Source organism: Arachis hypogaea, chromosome 7, assembly GCF_003086295.3.
Source record: "Arachis hypogaea cultivar Tifrunner chromosome 7, arahy.Tifrunner.gnm2.J5K5, whole genome shotgun sequence".
In the NCBI taxonomy this organism is placed as follows: Eukaryota; Viridiplantae; Streptophyta; class Magnoliopsida; order Fabales; family Fabaceae; genus Arachis; species Arachis hypogaea.
Window position 1 is genome coordinate 42,229,992 of NC_092042.1, and position 6,924 is coordinate 42,236,915.

Genomic DNA, 6,924 nt, shown 5'->3' on the forward strand with positions numbered 1-6,924 from the left:
CTCACATACCAACCAAGAATATATCAATCAAGAGAATCATGAGAGGTAAACTCCAAACTGAATTCTATGACTCCTTTCTCAAGTTTATCACACAATTCAAGTAGATTTAATCCCTCTCTTGATGGTATTTGAATCTTTGAAGCGCAAGAGTTTCCTCTTAGATAAATCACCTGAATTGAGAAGACAAGAAGAATTATCAATTCATTAAAACTAACAGAGCTCCTCCCCCTAGTGAAAATGGGGTTTAGTGACTCATAGCTCCAAGTACAAATAGGAATGCAAAATTGGAAATTAAACTAAGCATAGAAGAGTAAGAGAAAAGAAAACCGCAAGCAGAGATGAAATTGAAGTTGAAGTAAAGTCTCAGCCGAAAAGAAAATTTTCAAAAGTGCCAAAGTACAAAAAGATCTAAAAGGAAAAGAAGTGAAAAAAAGAAACGCCCAGTGATTCATGGTGCCACCTATTTATTCTAGTTCATTGGCTTCTTCAGGTGTACTTGCAAGTCTCTCAAATTGGGCCTTGTACACTTTCAGTTGGTACAGCTCTTTTGCTTAGAAAATTTTGCTCCCAGGCTGACGTAGCGTTTTTCAGGAAAGCGTAGCGTTCTTGCACTCACGTGTACGCGTCGCCCACGCGTGCGTGTCAGTAAGCTTTTTGACACTTGTCACGCGTACGCGTTACCGACGAGTGTGCGTCATCTTCGGCGCTTTTAGGAAGATCGTAGCATTAGTGTCAAAGGCGCTCTTCCACGCGTACGCATCACCCACAGGTACGCGTGGTCTTAAAAAAATGGCACTTTCTCGCCGACGCTTCATTCATGCGTGCATGTTGGTAGCGCGAAATTGTGATCAATACTTTTCACAAATCAAATAATCCCCGGTAATGAATCCAAAAACTTGGTGTTCAATACCATGGCATAAACACAACTTCGCACAACTAACCAGCAAGTGTACTAGGTCGTCCAAGTAATAAACCTTACGCGAGTAAGGGTCGATCCCACAGAGATTGTTGGTATGAAGCAAGCTATGGTCACCTTGTAAATCTTAGTCAGGCAAACTCAAATGGGTATGAATGATATACGAATAAAACATAAAGATAAAGATAGAGATACTTATGTAATTCATTGGTGGGAATTTCAGATAAGCGTATGAAGATGCTTGGTCCCTTCCGTCTCTCTGCTTTCCTACTGTCTTCATCCAATCCTTCTTACTCCTTTCCATGGCAAGCTTATGCAAGGGTTTCACCGTTGTCAGTGGCTACCTCCCATCCTCTCAGTGGAAATGTTCAACGCACCCTATCACGGCACGGCTATCCATCTGTCAGTTCTCAATCAGGCCGGAATAGAATCCAGTGATTCTTTTGCGTCTGTCACTAACGCCCCGCCCTCAGGAGTTTGAAGCTCGTCACAGTCATTCAATCATTGAATCCTACTCAGAATACCACAGACAAGGTTAGACCTTCCGGATTCTCTTGAATGCCACCATCAGTTCTAGCCTATACCACGAAGACTCTGATCTCACGGAATGGCTGGCTTGGTTGTCAGGCGAGCGCTCGGTTGTCAGGCGATCAACCATGCATCGTGTATCAGGAATCCAAGAGATATCCACCCAATCTAAGGTAGAACGGAGGTGGTTGTCAGGCACACGTTCATAGGTGAGAATGATGATGAGTGTCACGGATCATCACATTCATCAAGTTGAAGAACAAGTGGTATCTTAGAACAAGAACAAGCGGAATTGAATAGAAGAACAACAGAAATTGCATTAATACTCGAGGTACAGCAGAGCTCCACACCTTAATCTATGGTGTGTAGAAACTCCACCGTTGAAAATACATAAGTACAAGGTCTAGGCATGGCCGAATGGCCAGCCTCCCAATGTGATCAAAGGATCTAAAAATAATCCAAAGATCCGAAGATACAATAGTAAAAGGTCCTACTTATAGAAAACTAGTAGCCTAGGGTTTACAGATATGAGTAAATGACATAAAAATCCACTTCCGGGCCCACTTGGTGTGTGCTTGGGTTGAGCATTGAAGCATTTTTGTGTAGAGACTCTTCTTGGAGTTAAACGCCAGCTTTTGTGCCAGTTTGGGCGTTTAACTCCCACTTTGGTGCCAGTTCCGGCGTTTAACGCTGGAAATCTTGAGGGTGACTTTGAACGCCGGTTTGGGCCATCAAATCTTGGGCAAAGTATGGACTATCATATATTGCTGGAAAGCCCAGGATGTCTACCTTCCAACGCCGTTGAGAGCGCGCCAATTGGGCTTCTGTAGCTTCAGAAAATCCGCTTCGAGTGCAGGGAGGTCAGAATCCAATAGCATCTGCAGTCCTTTTTGGTCTCTGAATCAGATTTTTGCTCAGGTCCCTCAATTTCTGCCAGAAAATACCTGAAATCACAGAAAAACACAAAAACTCATAGTAAAGTCCAGAAAAGTGAATTTTAACTAAAAACTAATAAAAATATACAAAAAACTAACTAGATCATACTAAAAACATACTAAAAACAATGCCAAAAAGCGTACAAATTATCCGCTCATCACAACACCAAACTTAAATTGTTGCTTGTCCTCAAGCAACTGAAAATCAAATAAGATAAAAAGAAGAGAATATGCAATGAATTCCAAAAACATCTATGAAGATCAGTATCAATTAGATGAGCGGGGCTTGTAGCTTTTTGCCTCTGAACAGTTTTGGCATCTCACTCTATCCTTTGAAATTCAGAATGATTGGCTTCTTTAGTAACTCAGAATCCAGATAGTGTTATTGATTCTCCTAGTTAAGTATGATGATTCTTGAACATAGCTACTTATTGAGTCTTGGCCGTGGCCCAAAGCACTCTGTCTTCCAGTATTACCACCGGATACATACATGCCACAGACACATAATTGGGTGAACCTTTTCAGATTGTGACTCAGCTTTGCTAGAGTCCCCAATTAGAGGTGTCCAGGGTTCTTGAGCACACTCTTTTTGCCTTGGATCACAACTTTATTTCTTTCTTTTTCTTTCTTTTTCTTTCTTTTTCTCTTTTTTTTCGAAATTTTCTCTCTTTTTTTTGTATTCACTGCTTTTTCTTGCTTCAAGAATCATTTTTATGATTTTTCAGATCCTCAGTAACATGTCTCCTTTTTCATCATTCTTTCAAGAGCCAATATTCATGAACCACAAATTCAAAAGACATATGCACTGTTTAAGCATACATTCAGAAAACAAAAATATTGCCACCACATCAAAATAATTAAACTGTTATAAAATTCAAAATTCATGCAATTATTCTCTTTTTCAATTAAGAACATTTTTTTATTTAAGAGAGGTGATGGATTCATAGGACATTCATAACTTTAAGGCATAGACACTAAGACACTAATGATCACAAGACACAAACATAGATAAACATAAGCACTAACATTCGAAAAACAGGAAAATAAAGAACAAGGAAATTAAAGAACGGGTCCACCTTAGTGATGGCGGCTTGTTCTTCCTTTTGAAGATCCTATGGAGTGCCTGAGCTCCTCAATGTCTCTTCCTTGTCTTTGTTGCTCCTCTCTCATGATTCTTTGATCTTCTCTAATTTCATGGAGGAGGACGGAGTGTTCTTGGTGCTCCACCCTTAGTTGTCCCATGTTGGAACTCAATTCTCCTAGGGAGGTGTTTAGTTGCTCCCAATAGTTTTGTGGAGGAAAGTGCATCCCTTGAGGCATCTCAGGGATTTGATGATGAGAGGGGTCTCTTGTTTGCTCCATCCTCTTCTTAGTGATGGGCTTGTCCTCATCAATAGGGATGTCTCCCTTTTGAGTTTCTCTTCCATTGAGCGCCCTCTTCACAAATGACTGTGAGGACTTAGTCCAACCTTTGATCAAAGTTGACCCTTTTTGAGTTTGAAAGGGATCTCGGGGATCACCTTCTTCAAGGCCACAACTTCATAGAAGTGGTCTTGATGCACCCTTGAGATGAATCTCTCCATCTCCCATGACTCGGAGGTAGAAGCTTTTGCCTTCCCTTTCCTCTTTCTAGAGGTTTCTCTGGCCTTGGATGCCATAAATGGTTATGGAAAAACAAAAAGCAATGCTTTTACCACACCAAACTTAAAAGGTTTGCTCGTCCTCGAGCAAAAGAAGAAAGAAGAGAGTAGAAGAAGAAGAAATGAGGGAGATGGAGGGGGCTTTGTGGTTCGGCCAAAAGGGGAAGAAGTAGTGTTTAGGTTGTGTGAAAATGAAGGAGTGAAGATGGGTTTATATAGGAGTGGGGAGAGGGGTAGGGTTTGGTCATGTATGGGAGGGTTTGGGTGGGAAAGTGGTTTGAATTTGAATGGTGGGGTAGGTGGGGTTTTATGAAGGATGGATGTGAGTGGTGAAGAGAAAGATGGGATTTGATAGGTGAAGGGTTTTTGGGGAAGAGGAGTTGAGATGATTGGTGAATGCGTGAAGAAGAGAGAGAGTGGTAGGGTAGGTGGGGATCCTGTGGGGTCCACAGATCCTGAGGTGTCAAGGAAAAGTCATCCCTGCACCAAATGGCATGCAAAAAGGCGTTTTTAGCCAATTCTGGCGTTAAACGCCGGGCTGATGCCCATTTCTGGCGTTTAACGCCAAGTGCTTGCCCTTTTCTGGCGTTTAACGCCAGTCTGGTGCCCCTTTCTGGCATTAAACGCCCAGAATGGTGCCAGACTGGGCGTTAAACGCCCAACAGCTAGCCTTACTGGCGTTTAAACGCCAGCACACTCTCCTCCAGGGTGTGCTGTTTTTCTTCCTGTTTTTCTTTCTGTTTTTGCTTTTTCCATTGATTTTGTGACTTCTCATGATCATCAACCTACAAAAAAAAAACATAAAATAACAAAAGAGAATAGATAAAATATAATATTGGGTTGCCTCCCAACAAGCGCTTCTTTAATGTCAGTAGCTTGACAGTGGGCTCTCATGGAGCCTCAGAAATGCTCAGAGCAATGTTGGAACCTCCCAACACCAAACTTAAAGTTTGAATGTGGGGGTTCAACACAAAACTTAGAGTTTGGTTGTGGCCTCCCAACACCAAACTTAGGATTTGACTGTGGGGGGCTCTGTTTGGCTCTGTTTTGAGAGAAGCTCTTCATGCTTCCTCTCCATGGTGACAGAGGGATATCCTTGAGCCTTAAACACCAAGGATTCTTCATTCACTTGATTGATCAACTCTCCTCTATGAACATCAATCACAGCCTTTGCTGTGGCTAGGAAGGGTCTGCCAAGGATGATGGATTCATCCATGCATTTCCCAGTCTCTAGGACTATGAAATCAGTAGGGATGTAATGGTTTTCAACTTTTACCAGAACATCTTCTACAAGTCCATAAGCTTGTTTTCTTGAGTTGTCTGCCATCTCTAGTGAGATTTTTGCAGCTTGCACCTTAAAGATCCCTAGCTTCTCCATTACAGAGAGAGGCATGAGGTTTACACTTGACCCTAGGTCACACAAGGCCTTCTTGAAGGTCATGGTGCCTATGGTACAAGGTATTGAAAACTTCCCAGGATCCTGTCTCTTTTGAGGTAATTTCTGCCTAGACAAGTCATCCAGTTCTTTGGTGAGCAAAGGGGGTTCATCCTCCCAAGTCTCATTTCCAAATAACTTGTCATTTAGCTTTATGATTGCTCCAATGTATTTAGCAACTTGCTCTTCAGTGACATACTTATCCTCTTCAGAGGAAGAGTACTCATCAGAGCTCATGAATGGCAGAAGTAAGTCCAATGGAATCTCTATGGTCTCATTTTGAGCCTCAGATTCCCATGGTTCCTCATTGAGGAACTCATTGGAGGCCAGTGGACGTCCATTGAGGTCTTCCTCAGTGGCGTTCACTGCCTTTTCCTCCTTTCCAAATTCGGCCATGTTGATGGCTTTGCACTCTCCTTTTGGATTTTCTTCTGTATTGCTTGGAAGAGTACTGGGAGGGAGTTCATTAATTTTCTTGCTCAGCTGACCCACTTGTGCCTCCAAGTTTCTAATGGAGGACCTTGTTTCAGTCATGAAACTTTGAGTGGTTTTGATTAGATCAGAGACCATGGTTGCTAAGTCAGAGTTGTTCTGCTTAGAACTCTCTGTCTGTTGCTGAGAAGATGATGGAAAAGGCTTGCTATTGCTAAACCTGTTTCTTCCACCATTACTATTGTTGAAACCTTGTTGAGGTCTCTTTTGATCCTTCCATGAGAGATTTGGATGATTTCTCCATGAAGGATTATAGGTGTTTCCATAGGGTTCTCCCATGTAATTCACCTCTTCCATTGAAGGGTTCTCAGGATCATAAGCTTCTTCTTCAGATGAAGCTTCCTTAGTACTGCTTGGTGCATTTTGCATTCCAGACAGACTTTGAGAAATCATATTGACTTGTTGTGTCAATATTTTGTTCTGAGCCCATATGGCATTCAGAGTGTCAATCTCAAGAACTCCTTTCTTCTGACTAGTCCCATTGTTCACAGGATTTCTTTTAGAAGTGTACATGAATTGGTTATTTGCAACCATTTCAATGAGCTCTTGAGCTTCAATAGGCGTCTTCTTCAGATGAAGAGATCCTCCAGCAGAGCTATCCAAAGACATCTTGGATAGTTCAGACAGACCATCATAGAAAATACCTATGATGCTCCATTCAGAAAGCATATCAGAGGGACACTTTCTGATTAATTGTTTGTATCTTTCCCAAGCTTCATAGAGGGATTCTCCTTCCTTCTGTCTGAAGGTTTGGACTTCCACTCTAAGCTTACTCAATTTTTGAGGTGGAAAGAACTTTGCCAAGAAGGCATTGACTAGCTTTTCCCAAGAGTTCAGGCTTTCTTTAGGTTGTGAGTCCAACCATGTCCTAGCTCTGTCTCTTAAAGCAAAAGGGAATAGCATAAGTCTATAGACCTCAGGGTCAACCCCATTAGTCTTGACAGTGTCACAGATTTGCAAGAATTCAGCTAAAAACTG

At 41.9% G+C, this 6,924-nt stretch overlaps 1 non-coding gene across 1 annotated transcript; it reads left to right on the forward strand.

The window, feature by feature from the left end:
• Positions 1–6,609: 6,609 nt before the first annotated feature.
• Positions 6,610–6,717, forward strand: LOC112704781 (small nucleolar RNA R71). Its single transcript, XR_003155388.1, has one exon. It is a non-coding gene; the product is annotated as a small nucleolar RNA R71 (small nucleolar RNA).
• Positions 6,718–6,924: the final 207 nt, after the last annotated feature.